The following is a 20,674-nucleotide window of genomic DNA, read 5'->3' as shown; positions in this document are numbered from 1 at the left end:
AAGTGCGCGGCGTGCGGCGCCACAGCCCAGCTCCTGTCGTCCCCGGGTCTGCGAGCGCCGTCCCCACGCCTGGGGCGGCTCTGAGACTCACTGGAAACGGCTTTCTGCGCCATCTCCTCTGCCAGTGTCTCTGTTTAGGCCCTACCCCAGACACGCGCAAGCACCCGGTCTCCGCCGCAGATACCCGGCAGTTTGGGGCCCCCGGATCTCGGTGGGCTATGCGTGGGCCGGCGCGTGTTTCGAGGACAACCGCGACCCTGCTGGTCCCGCCCAGCTCGCGACCCGAATCCGCACCGAGAGCGTCCGCGTCGCTGTGTGTGTGCGCGGGCTCTTCGCCCCACCCACCCGGCGCTTCTCAGATTCATGGAGAGTTGCGCAGTGGATCCGCGGTAAAGTGCGCGTCCCCGAGCCGCGGAAAACGTATCGTTCTTGAGACTGCGGGAGAAATCAGGGGAGGGCTCCACGCGCTGCCGGGTCCTTTAGAGAAACTGGACTACGGACCTGGTAGCAACTGTCTCAGTCCCCCCTCGTGGGTGCCCCCCGCCCCGGCATAGCGCGACTTCGTCTCCTGGCTGCAGTGAGGGTAGCTGAGTGGGGTTCGTTCGCTGCGTTTCTGAGGTTGGGGTGACCCCAAGGGTCATTCAAGCTGTCTGAATGCTGACGTCAGCCCAGCGGCGCAGGGTAAATCAGTAGTGCGGGGAGGCCAGCCGGAGAACAAACGCGACAGGGATCGCATTGGTGACATCTTCAGGTGCGGCCGCGGGGCGGTTCGCACTTCCAAAGAGGCGCGCTTTAGGAACTGTGGTTTGGGAAAAGGGCGTGTGTGGGACGCGGGAAAGAATCCCGGGTTTCAGCCATCTTTCCCACTTCGGATTCTGACTCAATTTCCAGCAGCGTGGGTCAATTCCCTGCAGTGTGGTTGGGTCCCTGGTTCCTAGAGGTGGCTTTAGGGTATCTTCTCCTCCCCTGCTCTCCAGCGCAAAATAAAGCCAGACTGGAAGGTCCCCACAGCCCTGGAGCAGCGCCTGGCCGGGCTTAGGCACTCTGGAAGGACTTTTTAAGGGCCACTAAACTAGCAGCCCGGCAGAGCGTGTGTAATTTCCTGGCTGGTTCGTTGCTGAAGGATTTCAGGCGACTCAGCAAAACCGTATGAACTCCTCCATCCTGATCCCTAATTTAAGCGTCAACTCTGTACCTTAAAATGTTAATCCCCGTCACAATAACTTGCCAAAGTGCTTAAGTCACACCATTTGATGTGAGCTGGTTCTGAAAGAAAGAGTGATCAGAAGGAAGCAGGTTGATGGGGAGGAAAGTAATCAGGTCGGGGTCCATAGGAGGGCCCCACTATATTCCTTACAACACATGCTTTATGGAGTAGTTTTTAGCAAGGGTTATAATGTGTACTTTTGTTGGTTGATTTATGTAAATAGTACAATCCTTTGTCAATAAATTAATTTGTTGAGTTTATGTTGTTGGGGTACAGACTTTAATGCTTTGAAATCTTAAAACATTTCGCTGGTGGCCAGGATCTCTACTCTGGAAGGCGAGGGGGGGATCTGTTGAGCCCCAATTTCTCCCTATGCCACCCTGCTTTTTTTTCATTTTGTCTATATTTCATATAAATTAAGATGGTTTTTGGAAGCCATGGCAGAGCATCAACAACTTAGAAGACCCAGAAATGGTAGTGTAATTACGTATTTGAAGTGTACCCCTGCCCTGTGCCCTTAGAATGGCTCAGGATTCTTGTGGGCCTGTAGGAGGATACTGTGTCAGGTGACACAGGCTTGGGGACAGTGTATCCCATGTCAGAAAGAAGCTGAAATCATCTTTTTTATCACCGGTGGCATGCTGGACACCAAGTTGAGTAGTTTGAATGAATGACCTAATTTCTGTTAAGACCCCCAAGGGTACCATTCTCTGCACTTTACAGATGAGAGCAGCTACAGTCCAGTTGCTAGCCAGTGCTTTGTGTCACTTAACTCCTGTCTGTTGGTCGTTGTTGAGCTTCTGGGAAACAAAAATGTAACCCCCCTCTTCTTTTAAAAGCTTTGCACAAGACTCTGTAGGAGACACCTCCAGGGTGACTGTGGACAAACTACAGAACATCTCTGTTGCCCCGATCCCCATGCCTGTGACGCAGATCTGGGGAGATCTGTGCCTGTATACTCAGGACCCTGACTCCATTCTGTGCAAGAGCATGCTCGGAAACAATGAGCCAATGAAGGCTGGATTCAGGATCCTTTGTAATTTCTGTGATAGCTCACTGGACACCAAGCTAAGGGTGTGTTAGGTAATCATGATGGTCGCAGCAAAGTCGCACTCCTATTTTTATTGTTCCTTAAGCTTGGAACCAGCTGCATAACATCACAGTAGCTTTTGCTCCCTGGTGCAAATAGAGCCATTAATATGGGTCCCCAAGGGAAGTGGAAGCAGGATGAATGTGGGATGAATGGGGACTCAGCCTTGGGACAGCACATCTCCTGACTGCACCTTCATGGGTGCATTTCAGTTTTCCAGGGCACTTGTGCTGGCTACATCCTGTATCTGTGTTCCAGGTGACCCTTCATCCATAATGCCAGTCAACCACAGGCAGTCCTGCTGGTGAAGTCCCACAGGTATTTTGGATTAAGGTAAAGGGGAACTCAGTAGCAGCATTTTCCCAAAGGATAGATTTGCTATTCCTGTCTTCTCTCTAGAGATCCTGGCCAGCTCAGTGCCCAAAATGCGCACTCCCAGGGTGACAAGGTCCCCAGAGAGACAGGTTTAGCAAGCAGGGCATGTGTGACCGCACAGCACAGGGCAGTGGAGAGGTGTCTGTTTGCTCAATAAAAGAATAGGTAATCCCAGTAATCATGCACCCTTTCTAACCAAGGGCAGTAGTCACATAAGCAGCATTAGCTGGGAATACAGCCTTTGCTTCTGCCAACAGCTGCTTTCATAATTGTTTTATGGGGAATCTCATGTGACATTTGTCCTAGTGATCCAGCGTTGCCTCCCAGCAGTGGAAGGTCTGGGCTACCCAGGTTGCAGAATTTGACTAAAGGTCTCTGTGTGTTGGGTCTCAACTTTGAGCATGCAGACCCATTAACACTGGGAAATTCTGCATCCCACAATGACCTGAACATGGCTTATGAATTATTTTTGATCTGTTACTCACCCATCTATTATTACATGACGAAAGAATGAAAACGAATTCTATTAATGACTCTTTTCTGTAATTAGACCAGCCCCAAGTTTCTACAGTGCAGTACAAATCTGGCCCTCAGGTACATGATGGGTATGTCCAAGTCTGTGGCTCACTCAGCTGTGTTCCCCATGTCTTCTTTTGTATGAAATCTCATCCTGGTCTGTAGGGCTTTCAACAAAACACCAGGAGAAAACATCTACATGCTGTCTGTACCCTGGGCATAGCCAGCATTTGGACAACAGAGTGGCAGATGGCAACCCTATTTTTCAGGTGCACACAGGCTTAAAACCCTCCACCCCCAAGACCTACTAGAGAGGCACAAGCACTGTCAGAGGAAGCCATGTCCCTCCCAGAAGGTCCCCATGACCTTGCCGGTGTCCACTCCTGTCCTCCACCTTAGAACTTCATTCTGTGATCAATCAGTGCCACTCGTGAACCAACAAAGCCCACAGGAACGCTCAGGCCAAGTGCTCTGAGCATGCAGGATGGTTCTCAAGGACCCAGCAGTTTTTAACAACTCTCCTTATGCCATATAGGTCAAAAGGTATTTTGTACAATGTTCCTAAATATAACGCTTAAGAATCCCATGAGTTCTTGGGAGAGAATGGTGGAGAAATTTTCCAAGTGAGACTGTAGCGTGGGCTTGCATAAGGCCCCTTTTCATCATTACAACACATGTTCCCAGTAGCACCATTGTGCAAAAGGCCTCGCTTTGTTTTCTTCTCATTGTAGCTTTTTACCCTCTATGTAAAAAAAAATAAAGCATAATCACAAAGACCACTGTTCTTCTGCCTGCACAAGAGAAGATTTTCTTGTCATTGTAGAGCTTATTCACTCATGACTCAGGGGGTTTCTGGCATCTCCTGAGGTTGGAAGCAGAAGGTTGTTTAGGTAACCAAAAGATATCTGAGTGCAGAGGAGGGTTGGGTGCCCTCACTCACTGCCCACACTCAGCAGGTGCCCAGGCTCCTGGGGCTTACTGTGGTCAGCCCTGGGGCCAGCAAGTTTGCCAGTGATTCTTGCATCAGAATGCACAGAGAGGAGCTGTTTCTCAGGGTGATCCAAAAAGCTTGTGAGCCTCCAGAAGACCATTAATTCCAAGTCCATCCTTCTTCTTTGAAGGTTTAAGAGACTGATGCAGTTTACACACCCAGGTTTTTACTGAATTAACTCTAGAGGAATGGGCCATCTAACCTTTCCCTCCTAAGAGGCCAGTGGAGATATCAGCCAACATTACCTGTGTTTATGAGAAGGAGGGTACACTTGGATGGTTATTTGCCTTTGCTCATAGATCAAGTTCCTGTCCAGCCCTGCTCTCTATTGCTGGAAACTATAGCCCCAGGATCTATTGCCAACTGGTGTCTAATCAAGTTTGGCCAATGGAGGCGGCTGATGAGGGTGGGGAGAAGAGTGTGGAGGAGGGGAGAGGCTGGGGTTTCTTCTGCTCGGGGTTTCACCTTGGGTAGCCCCAGCCGTGGCTTGAGAATCCCCTGGACATTTGAAAAGAAATTTGAGGGCTGTACCAGGAGTAAACCCTGTGGGTAGCTGGGGAAGAGGATTCACAGCAGGTTTGGGGTGGCTGAAGTATGGTGAAAATAAAAGCAGTAGGAAATGAGATTAGAGAAGGCTTAGCATTCCGGATGTAAGGGTTTTGGCTTCTCGAGGAGTGAAATGGGCTGCTGGTGGGGCTGTCAGCTACAGGAGCAAATCAGGAGAGCAGTGGGGAGTGGGGGTGCAGTAAGTGGTGGACCCTGTGTCTAGGAGCTTTGCTGAATGAGGGAGCCAGAAAACAGTCAGGGGGCAGAGGGGAATGGGGGTCAGGAGAGGTATTTTGTCTTTTACATCCCAGCATGTTTGTATGCTAATGACATGATCCCAAACAGTCACCAGAGGGAAGGGACAACGCAGAAAAGAGGAAAGCAAACTAGAGGAGACAAGTGCTGGTGTAGTGGAGGAGGCTGAGCTGTCGTGAGTGTGGCTGGCTTCAAATGGGGCCTTGGGGACTGCTCACCCAGCTTACCCGAAGAACCGGGTCACAGGCTGCTAGGAGATCAGGCTTTCTTCTGAGTGCCTCGTTTTCTGTGACAAGGAAGCAATGTCACCCGCTGGTGGGAAGAAGAGGTGTGGAGAGAAGGGATGAGAAAGCTCTTGCAGGAGGGTGGGGTGCAGTCCACTCAAGCGCTTTCAACACAGGAGACAACTTGTGGCGCCACACTTTGCACCCTTCCTTTTCACCCACAACACATCTGAAGATTGTCTGCAGCAGGTCTTAGAGAGCTGCTTTCTTCTGAGGATGCTGCATAGTACGCCAGTGTGCAAACATCACATAATGCATAGTTATTCTTCTTGTTTATGTAAGCATTGTCTACCAATGAGATGTTGGTTGCTTCCAGTGCCAGAAAGTACATGGTCATTTCATGCAGTTTGAAATACTCTGAAGGACACAGCATAGCCACAAAAATGCTGGAACAAGGGCCACACCCATTAAGGATGCCCGCAGACAGCTGCTCTGTCCTCCCAGAGGACACCGACACTGAGTAACCATGCCTGTCCCTGTGTCCTCACTGGTACCTTTCCCAGCTTTTCCATGCAGTATATTAAGGACATTTGTTCTATATCAGTAACTAGGATTGTTAGTATTTCTTTCCAGTTTATTTGTCTTTTAACTTTATTATACCTTTTTTCCATGCACAATTTTTCCTTCTTATATGGTTTATTTTATTAAGTTTCTTTTTATGGCTACTGGGGTAGATGTCCCTCCTACTTAAAAAGTTTTTTGAGACAGGGTTTTGCTATGCAGTCTAGGCTGGCCTCAAACTCATTATGTAGCCCAGGCTAACCTCGAATTCACAGTGGTCCTCCTGCCTCAGCATCCTGAGTGCTGGGATTATAGGTGTGCACCACCATACCTGGCTCCAAAATTATTTATAAAATATACTTCATATTTATTTCTACATCTTTATGGCTTTGTTTTTTTTAAACATGCAAAGAATTGTACATTTAAGTGTTTGATCCGTCTCGTATTTATTTTGGAAAGGTGTGAGGCAGTAGGGAGAGATATTTTCACAGTAGCTTTTGCTGTATTTACTGAGAATGGAAATCATGCTGAATGAAAGCTTGGCCCCTGGTCCTGCCAAATTGGGCAGTCATGTACCTCTCTGACCCTCGGGTGTCTTATCTGCGAAGAACAGCTGGGCTGGATGGCTCCCAAGACCTCTTCAACAATCATCAAATCTGCCCAGGATGACCTCTTCCTTCTCTCTGGGTCCTTGGAAAGCTGAAATGGATGCCAAAATCTTCTGTGGTCAGTAGAAGACTGTAGAAGATCTTCTGCTGCCTTTTCTTCCTGCATTTGGAATATAAATATTTATTGAGTGCTTATTGTGAGGCAAATCAACAGAACCTGTCTCCAACAGACAGAGAATGTCCAAGGCCCATACTATCAATGGCAGATCAATAGTGCCAACCCCCCATAGGTGCTACCGACCGTAGGGCAGCTAAAACGGGATTTCACGAGGAGATACAGGTTCTCTGAAAGGTGGGAGCAGGTTCGGCGATGACAGTCAGACAAAAGCACTCAACACCGAGGTGAAGTTTGCCAATGCTGCTGCAATTTTATTTCTAACTCCAGGTGTTTATATACTAGTTTCAAGGGCACACCTCAAGAGTGATTCCAGTCACAGGCAGGCATAAGATAGACAATAGTACTGTAAAAATTAAGACCACAAGGTCAAGGTAAGACCACACCTATATACCATCACAAAAGCTAAGACCATTAAGTCAAGGTAAGACCACACCTATACGCAGTCAGAAGGGGAAGTTTGTAAGACAAAGGACTGGCTTTAGCATGTCACCTTCAGGTTCACCTTCAGGACTTCACAGTCCGGGGCTCAGGGTCAGCACTTTGGCCGCCCGTCCTCTTGTGCCTCAATATCTCCACATCTCTAGGAACATCTAATTGTTCCTAACCTTTCCTGGGCCCAGAATACAATTCTACAGATAATGAACAAATAGTAATAAAGACAAAATAGAACAGAATTATAGATGAACCCAATGTCCCCAAACTGCAGGCAGAGAGGCCAGCTATTCTCTTCACGGCTGACTTTGCATGCGGTGTGTGCCAAGGACCTCCAGGAGGCTTAACCCCGTGGGGACGATACCTCTGGTCTGGTTTCTGCCAGGTGACTGGCATTGTCACACAGACTCTACTGGAGTGGTCGTGGCACATAGGGACTTGGAAATTATTACCTGTTGGACACACAGATAGCAAAATATCTGATAACCTCATTGTCCTTGTAAAGTAAACCATGAGCATGTAGTGCTTTCTGTTTCACAGTGTGTTCGTGGATGTGTGCTCATTGAATCTTGCAGGACCATTTTGTATCTACACACACACACACACACACACACACACACACACACATATGATACAAGGTTCAGATGGATGAGTGACTAATTCAGGGGAATCTGTCCAAGATCATGAGGCTAACAGCTCTCAGGCAGGTTTGAGCCTGGTTTTTCTGACTTTTCTGTGTGCCCTCACAAACTGACTTAATGGGTTATTTGAGATGGTTGATGTTATATGTCACCTTGACCAGGTGGTGAGGCCCTATTAATTGGTTAAACACCAGTCTAGATGTAGATGTGAAGGTGTGGGGTTTTTTTTTTTTTTAGATGAGATTAACATTTAAATCTGTGGAGTATGGGGCAGATTACGCTGTATAATATGGGGGAGTTGTCCGATCAGCCAATGGCCTTGAGTAAAGACTAGGAGCCCCCAAGGAAAAAGTTATTGAGTCTCAATAGCTCCCCCAAGGTCAAAACTACAACTGTGGGCCGGGGATTTAGCTCAGTGGTTCTGGCACCTGCCTCACAAGCATAAGGATCTGAGTTCAAACCCCAGTACCAGGAAAAAAAAAAAAGAAAACTACAACTGTATCCATGCCTGAATTTCCATCCTGCTGGTCTATCCTACAGATGTCAGACTTTCTAGCCCCACAATCACATGAGCCATTTATCCCTCCACCCCAGACCTCATGCAGGGAGAATGTGGGGAGGAGGGTTCCCTTATACTTCCCTTTCCATCATCTAAAAATAATATTTGCTGCTATTTGGAATATTATTTGCACATTTGCAAATACCTTCAGATATTTGCTGAAGAGATACTATGCTGTGTCAGGTGTAAAAGTGAATTTGTTGGTTTTATAGGAAGTATTGATTTCAAGAGTCCTTCTAGAGTAACTTCTAGATTATTGAGCAATGGGAGCAGGAGCTGGAGGCCTGTAGATATGATATCACCATGGAGAACCTGGAAAGAGGGATGTTGATGGAGACAGAAAAGGGATTGTGCAGGATTTGAGAAGACTCATTGGGACTCAGGAGGGAGGAGGAGACAAAGGCCCTCAGGGAAGGGTTCCTAGGGGAAAGCAGGAGACCACCATGGAGACTTTTTTTTTTTTCCAGTACCAGGGATTGAATTTAGGACCTTGTGCTTTCAAGGCAGGTGCAGTGCCATTGAGCTAAATCCCCAGCCCGAGACTTCTGTTTCTACCTGTAGTGTTTCTGCCAGGACTGTCTAAAACCCTACTGGAGAATATCTCATTTTACTAAGACCAGAGTACATGGTTATTAGCTAACTTGGAAATTTCATCACTTGAGACATAAAAAAAGAGATAGATGCTAAAAGTAATCTGAGAAAAGTTGCTCCTGAACTATTTGTACTTTGTGGCCTGGCTAGAATCTGAGCATCAGAGCTGTGGCACGAACAACAGCAAGCGTGTATTTCTGGCTTGGCACAGCCCCACAAATTGCTCTCATTAATTGCTTTATCTTCTATCCAGGGATCTGGCCTCCTCAGTACAAGTTTCAGGTGTGATGGCTCCGGCTAAGCCAGTCATAGTCACACAAGGGGCCTCATATTGGGAGCCTGGTCCTGGGCAGCCAATCAGGGTCCTTCCCTGGTATTCTATCTGGAGCTGACTGAGCTCCTTTCGTTCTCATCCCAAGGCCATCATGGGAGATCAGCCTGGAGCTGCCCCCATTTTGAGGACAGTTACCCTGGAATGTGAGGACAACCCCCTGAGTGGGGAGAACTCAGAACACAGCACCCAGAGATGGGAGCCTTTAGCTACTCCTAAGACAACTCCTCCTTTGCTGCTCCCTCTGAGCCAAGAAAATCCCAATCCCATTTGCTTAACATACAGTTTCATTTCAGTCTCTTGCAATGCAAATGCCCTAATAAACTTCTGAATTTAACTTAATCATTTTTTGTTGTTGTTGTTGTTCACATGTACTTTTTTTTTCCCTAGAACAATCTGGGGAGGAAAAGAAAGGGACAGGGAGGGAGGAGATAAGTAAAGAAGGTAAGAAATGTTAGGTAGGTACGGTTAGTAACTAATCACAGTTCCTGCTAACTAAGTGCGCCAGCCTGCCTTCTGCCCTGTGTTCCATGGCCACCACCCCTTCATCCCGCTCTGTTCTGGTAGCTGGCAGTGCTCATGATCACCGAGCCACCACACTAGAAGCCAGGCTGAATAGGGCTCCACTTTGGTTTCCCACAAAGCCCATTCTAAGGCTCAGGAAAAGCAGAGGGCTTGGGTAGTCCTGTTACTCTGGGGATTTAGATGGAACCTGAGTCCATTATCTCTTCCCTTATAAGAAAAGATCTTTCCCCTTTGTAATTGAAGAAATCCTGGCTAAAGCTCACTAATAACTGGGATTAGCCATGTCCATCTGTAATTTTTTTTAAGTGACCTGAACACACACACAAACAGTGATTGCAGAAACCAAGACTCAGAACCATCAAGCATATGTTGGTCATTTACTTTGACAGGCATAAATCAGGTTTGATTTACTTATGGCTAAACTCCTATGGCAGTGTAAGCAGATGACTTGGACCAGGAGGATGCGCTGCGGGTGAAGACAGAGACCCCACTTTCTTTTGGTTTTCGTTTAGCTCTTCCTCATTTTTTTAACCTTAGTATCTCTTTCCAGTAGTGATGAGTGTGAACTCTAGTCCAATAGGACTGGTGTCCAAATTAAAGGAAAACAGAGACAGAGGTGCAGACACAGAAAGAAGGCTGTGTGGGGCTAGTGGAGGTTGGAGTGGGGAGCCTGGGAGTCACAGAAGGCCCAGGGTGCCACAGGACCAGGAACTGGAAGAGAACAGGAGCCTTCAGAAGGAGCATGGTTCTGCTGACATCTTGGTCTCAGACCCGTGGCCTCTGGAGCTGTGAGAAAGCTTTGCCACGCTGTTGTATGTAGGCCTTGTGGATGGATGCAGTGTTCCCAGCTGTCCCCCTTGAACCTTTGTCCTGGCCTCTCCAGCTGGAGGCCTCCCACACCCCAGGGCCTCCGTGTACCCTGAGGCCCCACCCAGTGCCACCTGGAGGGCTCTCACTCGCCTCACCACCACCCTGTACATTTATGGTCCATGCTGCACCCTTACACAGCCTTGCTGGACTTAATTTGTGTATCTCACCTTGCTCCATAAAAGGATTTTAGGCAACGGCTGTGCCTTTTGTATGCGGGGAGGCCTGTCTCTGTTAAACTTTTTCAAGACTAACTTGATTGCTTGTGTCTGGAGCTGAGAAGTCTTGGGCCTCAGAACTCAGAGTCTGACACACGACAGGCCCCAACAAGAGGATTTTAGGGCCAAAGGGAGAAGCATCAAAATTTCATTGGGCCAAACTCTGTTAACCTCCTGATTCCCTAGCCACCCCGCCCCCTACGCTGCTCACATCCTTGAGGGCATCATCTTCAAGGTCAGCCCCAGCCTTAGTGTCAGGTAGAGAAAACAAAGTTATGGGAATGACTGGAGGTTTGGGTTGGCAGACCCCCAAATTTAAACCCACCCAAGCCCCAAGCCCTGCAAGTCCCTTAAGAGCTTTCTGAGTAGGGGAATAAAATTGAATTCAAAATTTTGTCACAAGAAATTTAAGAACAGCAGACCCACTCCAACTCCAATCAAAACCAATTTGTAGGCAGTGTTCAAAGCCATAGTTAGAACCCATGATCTTCAAGCTTCAGTTTTAATTAGGGTAGCATGGCTTATCTCCAATCAAGGCCAGGAGTTACCACATCCCCACGACACAGGTTGACTGGGCAAGGTGGCTTTCTAAGGAGATGCTGGGTGTGAGCAGCTGTCCAGGGGCCAGGTGTGCCCTGGACATGATCAGTGTCCCCAGTGGCCTCCAGGAGGGAGCATCCTGAACCCAGAGGCAGGAGCCGGAGTGTGTAATGACACCCTCATTGCAGGATCCCAGGGTACCTTATGGCCCTCTGCTCTAATCTCTGTTTTAAAGAGGAATAAACTGAATCCAGAAGCTAAGAGGGACTTACTTGTTCAAGGGCAAAGAACTACAGAGCTAGCCAGAGCCACTATTCATTCATGCTGCTGCTGGCTTCTTCTCGACATGCTGTATAGTGCCTTGCCCAGAGCCAGCCAGACACTGGGTCCTGCTGTCCCATGAAGTTGGGCACCCCTGCTACAGCCTGGCCTCCTCAGCCCAGCACTAAACAGCCATGGTGCACTCCTTCAGTAAGACTTGAAAAAAAACAAAAAAAGGCTTGAAAGAGAAACCAGGTGTGGAGGCTTACGCCTGTAATCCCAGTACTTGGGAGGCCGAGGGAGAAGGATTGTGGTGAATGGAGGGGGGCATCACAGCAAATTTTTTGAAAGGCACATTAAGGCAGGTATATAATGCCCACATTTATTTTTAGAAGGATTTCTATTGATGAGTTATTAATTTAATTTTATGAGTTTTATTACATCAAACAATTTGTACTTAACAGGAAAATAAAATTTCAATAAAATAAGATTAAATTTTAATGTGTAACGAGGGTTTAGAATAAACATCAACATTTGCAACATCAACTGTTTACTTGCTTACAAAGTCATTTAAAAATAAGCAGAAATAAATTCCTATGTGAGGGACAATGAAAATACAAACAAAACTCTACCACAGAAATAATCTTTGCTTCAATTATGACACCTAAGGCAGTCTTCACACATGATAATAGCATGTTCCGTATACAAGTATCGCTTACCCTGACAGCACATGTGTTTCGTTTTCCTGTCTTTAATAGGACATACTTGACTTCTTGCTGGTCTCCCTGTTTTCTTAGGAGGTTCTTGTGATGTTTCACCTGTCTGTTTACTGGTCTGCTCCAGAATTCTTCTGAGGAGTTCTTTGGGCAGGTGCATACTGTTTATTCTTCCTCTGTTGTAACTGATCATTTATCAAGTCCAGTCCCAATCCACTAAGAAAATTTCTCCACATTTTGTGCTTGATAGGGACACTCTCTTGTTTATATTTTTTTATAGAACAGGGCTGAGGTCTCTCACATGCAAATCTGAATCGAGGTCTTCAATCTGTACATCTTTATCTGTCATTCTTGCTGACTTCTTTGGCTCACATGATCCAAGTCATCATCGGTAGCAGTCACCTGATCACTCACTTTCAACCTCCTCCCAAAGTTGTAAAAGCCAATTTTTTTTTCAGCTTTAATTGAGTTTATTGGTACATTTTAGGGATACAGTACAGTTACATTCATTGTTGGAATCTTGTGCCTCTACATGACAGGTCTTGGTTCTCATTTTTTCCCCTTGTCCCTGCCCTCCCTTCACCCCTTCCTCCCCTCCCCAACTACAAGCACTTTATTTCCATCTTTTCTTTATCTCACATTTTTTCTTTTCCCTTATTACCCTTCCTCTATCCATCCCACCTTCCCTACACCTTTAGCCCCTTTCTTCCCATTTCACCATGTCAGTAATCTTATTAGGATCTTATGTATTATTGCAGATTATTCACACCAGAGAACCTATTCAGTATTTACACATGTGTGACTTATTTATTTCACTTAGGAGTATATCTTCAATATGTATCCATTTTCTCATTCTTTACGGCTGAGTAATATTCCATTTTATAGAAAAACCACATCTTCTTTATTCAGTTTGTAAAAGCCAATCTTCATGTGATACTATACTGAATTGAACTAATTCTATATGGAAAATTTAAAAAACATTTAATAAAACAAATTATAAATACACAAAAATGTAACATGGTGTACAACCTGGGAAAAACTCACCCATTTACACTTTGACACTCGTGCGTGTTCCTTGCCGTTCATTGTACCAAGTGGGTGAATACAAAGATTGCTTCCTATATTCCCCCAGCGCAGCTACTGAGGCACACAGCCAGCTGCCATTATGCTAAAGTACATATTTTAATTAGAATATGGTGTGGACATCTGTGACCAAGTACGGAGCTGAGGGTAGGCCAGCTCGAGCTACATAGAAGCGAGACTGTCTCAAAGCAGAACAAAACAAACAAAAACCTTGAAGAAGGAAGTGTATAGGACGGCAGTTTGTAAGATGTATTACAACTGTAACTATTGTCACTGTCTCATTTTGCATGTCTGAGAAATGTGCACCCTGGAAGGATCCAGGTCCCTTCAGGAGAATGTCACACTTGCTCTCTTGAACATGCTGGGGTAGGTGTTTCAGCAGCCACAGGGAAGGAAGAGAGTCCTGCTAGGGTGAGGAGGTGTCAGGGTCCCCTGAGACCTTTGCACTTACAGGCTCTGCAGTGGCTATTACGGCCTGGTCGCCAGGTCCCAGGGTAGACTCCCCCTGTATAGCTCCTCTACCTTCTCCTGCAGGAAAGGGGACCTTGGGACTTCTTAGGGAGCAACCAGCCCTGAGCTTGCTGGTGGGATCCCAAAGATTGGATTTGTACCCTTCTGGCCTGTCAGCAAAGGATGCGTGGTTGCCCTTCTCCCAGAGGCAGGAAGGCCCCACCCATCTTCACCTCACCTTCTGCAGGCTTCAGGGGCAGAGGGAACTACCCAGCTCTTGGGGATGGGCCATGAGCCACCTCCCACCCTATGAACTCTGTCCCCAGTAGCCACATCCTCAGACAGGAGAATGTTCTGGTGCATCCAGATGAAGACATGACTAAACCAGGAGTGCTGTCTCCAAAAGCAGCCACATGTCCCTTAGTGATGGAGATACATTCTGACTTGATCGTCCAGTTGTGCAAACATTGTAGTGTGTGCTTACACATGCACAGATGATGGGAGTCACCTGACATAGGCTCTGGATGCAACTGAGACACAGTAAAGACAGGATGTCTAAAGCTGCTCCCAGTGTAACTCAGCAAATTGTTTATAGTAAACTTTTACCTACACTCTAAAATAGAAATAAACTGGAGTATCTTGAGATCGTAATGTTAGGTGAAGTAAATCAGAAACACAAGCTTATCTCATGATTCCTCTTTTATGAGAATATTTCATGGTTTCTCTTATTGTTTTATTCACTTTTTTCTCATTAAGTTTATTGGTACCTGTTAAGTGTACAAGACAGTTACACTCATCATTGGGATCTTGTACCTTTGCATGAAATATCTTGGTTCTTATATTTTCCCCATTCCCCTGGCCTCCCTTCAATCACTCCACCCCTCCCTATTTACAAAGACTTTGTTTCAATTTTTTTCCTTTTTTCTCATATTTTTTCTTTTTCCTTCTTGCCTTTCCTCTACCACTCCCACTTCCCCTACACTTTTAGACCTTTTCTTCCTATACACAATATCAATTATACATTTTGATTCTTATTTACACTTATTACACTCCTAATTTAGTTTTTCACATCAGAGAAACTATTCAGTATTTTCAGCTGTGTGTCCTATTAATTTCACTTAAGAGTATGGTTTCAATGTGCATCCATTTAGCTATAAAGGATTCTAGTTTCTCATTCTTTATGGCTGAGTAATACTCCATTTTATTTTTAAAAAATCTTCTTTATCCAGTCTCCAGTTGATGGGCAATTGGGCTGTTTCCAAGTTTTAGCTATTACAAACTGTGCTGCTACAAACATGGATGTGGATATATCACTGCGGTATGATTCTTTTAATTCTTTTGGGAAGATACCCAGTAGAGGAATAGCTGGGTAAAATGGGACCTCGTATTCTAGTTTTTTGAGGTATCTCCATATTGATTTCCACAGTGGTTGCACCAGTCTGCACTCCACCAACAAGCGAGAAAGGTTCCTTTCTCCCAAAAACCTAACCAGCATTTGTTATTGGTTGATTTCTTGATAGCAGCCATTCTTTCTGGGGTGAGGTGAAATCGCAGTGTTGTTTCCACCTGCATCTCTCTAATGACCAGTGATGTTGAACATTTTTTCATATATTTATTTGCTGCTTTTACTTCTTTGTCTGAGAAATGTCTGTTCATTTCAGATGCCCGTTTTTGAACTGAGTCTTTATATTTGGGGATTCAGATTTTTTTGTTGTTCTTTATATATTCTAGGTAGTAGACCTTTGTCTGAGGAACAGCTGATAAAAAATTTTGCCCACATTGTAGGGTTTTTTTTTTTAGCTCTGTTGGTGATTTCTCTTGCAGTGTAGAAGCTTTTTTAAAAGATGAGATCACAGTTGTTGATTCTTTGTGCTATTCCCATGCTACTGAGGTTTGTTCATAAAGTCTTTTCCTATGCCAATGTCTTCAAGGGTTCTACCTATCTTTCAGCAAGTTTAGTGTTTCTGTTTTAATATTTAGATCTTTAATCCATTTAGATTTTAGTTTAGTGCATGGTGAAATATAGGGGTCTAATTTTAATCTTTGGCAAGTTGAAATCCAGTATTGCCAACACCATTTATTAAAGAGGCTATCTTTCCTCCAGTGAGGATGGTTGTCTCCTTTGTCAAAGATGAGGCAGCTGAGTACATCTGGAGTTGTTTCTGTATCTTCCAATCTATTCCTCTGATCCTCAGGTCTAGTTTCTTTGCCAGTACCATGCTGTTTTTATCACAGTGGTTTTGTAGTATAGTTTCAACTTGGGGATTGTGATACCCTCTGCCATGTCTGTTGCCTAGAATGGCTTTTGCTATTCTAGGTCTCTTCTGGTTCCAAATAAATTTTTGGATTATTTTCTTTAGTTCTGTGAAATATACTGTTGGGATTTAAATAGGAATTGCATTGAATATGTATAGCACTTTTAGAAGTATGGCCATTTTCACTTCCTACCCAGGAACAAGGGATGTCTTTCCATTTTCTTATACCCTCTTTGATCTCTCTTTTCAGAGTGCTGTAGTTGTCATTGTAGAGGTCTTTTGCTTTTTTTGCTAGATTGATTCCTAGATAGTTCATTTTTGGGAATACTATTGTGAAAGGGATTGTTTCCCTAATTTCTCTTTCAGTGAGTCTGTTACAAGGAGTTTGTGTACAAGAAGGCTATTAAGTTTTGAGCATTTATCTTATATCCAGTTACTCTGCTAAATCTGTCAATTAAGTCTGGAAGTCTTTTGGTGGAGTTTTTTTGGGTCTTCTATGTAGAGTATCATATTGTCAGCAAATAATGACAGTTTCACTTCTTCCTTTCCATCTTTATTGCTTTTATTTCTTTCTCTTGTCTAATTGGTGTGGCTAATGTTTCCAACACTATATTGAACAGGAGTCATGACAGTGGACGTCCTTGTTTTGTTCCTGATTTTAGCGTGAAGGTTTTCAGTTTTGACCATTTAGTATGATGTTGGCTGTTGGCTTCTCATAGATAGTATTTATCAAGTTGATATAAATACCATCTATTCCAATTTTCTGCAGGGTTTTTTTTTTATCACAAATGAGTGTTGGATTTTGTCCAATGCTTTTTCTGCATCTATTGAGATGATCATGTGTTTTTTGTCCTTGACTCTGTTAATATAGTGTATTACATTTATTGATTTATGTATGTTGAACCATCCTTGCATCCCTGGGATAAACCTGACTTGGTCAAGGTGTATGATCTTCTTGATGACCCTCTGTATTCAATTTGCTATTATCTTACTGAAGATTTTTGCACCTATGTTCATTAGAGAAATTGGCCTGTAGTTCTCTTTTTTGGTTGGGTCTTTCCCTAGTTTGGGAATCAAAGTAACACTTGCTTCCAGGAATGAATTTGGAAGTATTGCTTCTCTTTAAATTTCATTGAAAAGTTTAAAAAGTAGTGGCAGTAGTTCTCTAAATATTTTGTAGAATTCAGCAGTGAAGCTATCAGGACCCAGACTTTTCTTTGTTGGTAAAGTTTTAATAACATTTTCAATTTCACTGATTGTAATTGGGATGTTTAGAATTTTTATATCTTCTTCATTCAACTTTGATAATTCATATGTATCTAGAAATCTGCCCATTTCTTCTGTGTTTTCCATTTTATTAGAGTACAGATTCTCAATGTAAGTATTGATTATCCTCCAGGTTTCTCCTGGGTCTGTTGTGACTTCACCTTTTTCATTCCTAATTGCATGAATTTGAGCCTTTTCTTTCCTTTGTTTGTTTGTTTGTTTGTTTGGGATAAGGTTGGCTAAGGGTTTATTGATTTTATTTATTCTGTTGAAAAACTCATAGTTTCTCTTAAGTGAGAAGCCCAAATTATAAATAAAGAGCAAAATAAAAGATAAATAATAGCAAGCAAGGAAATAGATCTTTTGCAAAAGGGAAGGGGACCAAAAGATGGAGGGAGGGAGAGGGAGGGGAGAGAAAGGTGGGGTGGGAAAAAGAAAAGAATTAAGATGTGTTATGTACATGTACCAAGTCCCCATGATGAATGTGATCATTATATACTGCAAACATGAACTGATAAAAATAAAATCTAAAAAAAAAATAAAGTAGCAATAAAAATAGTAAATATATAAACTAGGCACATACTTGTGTTAGTCAGATTTCTGTTGCTGTAACAAAATACCTGAGATAATCTACTTAGCAGGAGGAAAGGTTTATTGTGGCTCTCAGGTCAGGAACTTCTAGCCGGTAATCTGGTGACCCCTGTTGCTTTAAGATGTGGGGAACAGCAGGTCATGGTGGGAGGTTGAGGTCGAGCAAAGCCACAAGGAAGGGGTTTGGGTCCCTTACCTCCTTCAAGAATGCACCTCAGTGCCCTGGAGACCTACCACTAGGCTTCACCTTCTCGTAACACCACCAGTGGGGGATGAAGCCATTAACACACAGGCCTCTGGGGTATACTGGTTCAAATCCAGCAATAGTCATCTATGATCATTATCTAGGGTCTCATGCTAGACTTAATTACAGATGCTTTAATTTTTATCTAACTGGCAGTACAGTGGGTTTGTGTATTGGACTAGCATAGCCACAGTCCAGTGCATGACACCTTCAATGTGTTATGACTCGTGACAGCTGTGATGTCACTGGCGGTAGGACTCTTTCAGTTCCATTATGATCTTTCAGTTAATTATGTTTTGAATCCTTACTTTAATGGCTTGATTGCATCTGTGTCTTTTCTCATATTCAATCCCACGTATTTTCTCCTATGAATCACATGTTTTATTTGTAAGTCAGCAGTTAGGATCAGAATCAGAGTGTTTAAAATGGAGAGGAGCATGAAGGGAAAATACTGTAGGTGAAACAGGCTGAAATATGTCTTGATGTTGCCTTTTTTTGTTTTGTTTTGATGACCTCAGTTTATAGCAAGATAAATACTTACGAAGTAGAACATAGCCATTCCCTAAATTAGCTGGTCACTACAAAAGGAGCTAACATTCCTTACCTGTTTGCCATGAGATAGCTCTGCGCTGGGTGCTTTCAATCTACCTCTGCTCTTCAATACCTTCTTCATGGTCAGTATTGTCACAATGTCACCAATGCAGAAATCAAAACCAGGGGAGACTCATGCACGTGATTGAGATTACCCAGCAGTGGAGGGCAGAGCTATGACTTCAACCAGCCCTGCTGCCCTCAGCTGATATGCAGTGCTGGAGCTGCTGGACGCTGTCACAGGGATGAGCAGAAGTTCTTTCCCCACAGATACTCACCCAATCAGTCTAGAGTAGAGTTTCACCCATGCTCTGGGGACTTAAAGCTCTTGCATCCACACTAATGTGCATTTTGGATGTGAAGGAAGCAAAGAGGCTCAGGTTAAGTTCTGCAGCCATGATTACTAATATTCTTGAAGGAGATAAGAACTCTAGTCTGGAATAAGGTCAAATAATAACAACAACAGTTGGGGTAAACTATCAGAGTTGTGAACTCTCAAGACCATTTCTTCGGAGTTCCACTCTTGGGTAGTGGGAGAGACAAGCTCTGGGGAAGCCAAACTCAAGGTCATGGCAGGAGCTGGGATTCGAAACGGGAGAATCAGAGCATTGGAGTTTGCAGTGGAGCTCAACAGGGCAAGGCTCAGGGCTGGACATGGTAGCACAATGTTGCCCCCTGTCAAAAGCTTCCTTTGGTAGCAGAGAGCCTTTCTTTCTGCCCTTGGCCAAAGTCAAAGAGATAAGGAGCGATTCACATTGAGGATTACACGTCTTGTTGGCCAGACATGGTTTGAATCATACCTGTCTAAGGGAAATATTTTGCAGGGAAATAAACAAATAATGTGCAGATCAATACTCACAGAATAGGCAGTTTTCTCCCTCTCCAGTCAGACCCCAGTAATTACACATCACCATGACAACCTCTCCCTTCCCCATGAAGCTGGTTTTGAGAAAATCAGACACAGACATATCATGTGCACTTTTCAACCTCAGCCTGAAACCTGGAAACCACAAGCTCTTGTGTCAGGATTACAAATTGAAAGTTTTAGCTCCACCTACAGGAAAGAGAGCCTTCGAGGTGTGCACACAGCCCTGCTCAAAAACCCTCTCCAAAGTACTACTAGTCCCATATGTCTAGATTGCTTCCAGCCCCTCTGCCTACTCTCTCCCCCCACACCCACGCTCGCCTTGCTTTTGCCAACTTCATCTAACTCAGAATTTTCTGAATGCCCAAAGGAGAACAGCTTATACACAAAGAAACTGGAGGCTGATACCTCCTGGAAGGGTCTGGAAATTGTAGCAAGCTTGGTTTGGACTGGGGACTGGCTACAGGGCTGGGTTGAGGAGGAAGACCCGTGGGGTCCTGCAGACATGGGGTTGGCTCTAACTCTACCACTTCCCAGCAATGCTTCAGGCAAGTTCATTGACTATCTGGCCTCTGTTTCCTCACCTGTCAAATGGAGAAAATAAACTGCCTTGGAAATCTTGGGGAGAACTGAATGAGATCAAGTGTGAGAGCATATCTAGCACAGACAATGGTAAAAGCTCCAAACATGGCAGCTGCAGGGAAATAGGGAAGGAAGTCCTTCTCCTCCACCTAAGAAGTTGAGGCTTTGTCTGGTGGGTGGTTAGGAGCCAGGGAAAGATTTCAAGATGGAAGCTAGTCGGTGCTGTTATGAACCCATTTTACAGATGACAAAGCTTGGGCACAGAAAGGTTAAGTAACTTACTCGAGGCTATACATTTAATAGGTGGCACTGTTGCAGAATTCCAAAGGACATGTGAATCAGGAGGATTTTATTAGGTGCACAAAAGCCAAACTCATGTCCAAAGTGCTGGGCGATTAAACAAGGGAAAGTTTCAGTTTTTATATATTTAGTAAGACGGGGATGGTCTTTCTAGTGATGCAGTGAGTGAGCTTACCAGACAGAACAAGGGCAGACAGTTTAGTAATTTAGCCTTG

This window comes from Fukomys damarensis, unplaced genomic scaffold, assembly GCF_012274545.1.
Source record: "Fukomys damarensis isolate Sample0158 unplaced genomic scaffold, DMR_v1.0_HiC HiC_scaffold_16, whole genome shotgun sequence".
Lineage (NCBI taxonomy): Eukaryota > Metazoa > Chordata > Mammalia > Rodentia > Bathyergidae > Fukomys > Fukomys damarensis.
The sequence above is the reverse complement of the archived record's forward strand: the minus strand, read 5'-3'. Positions refer to the sequence as shown.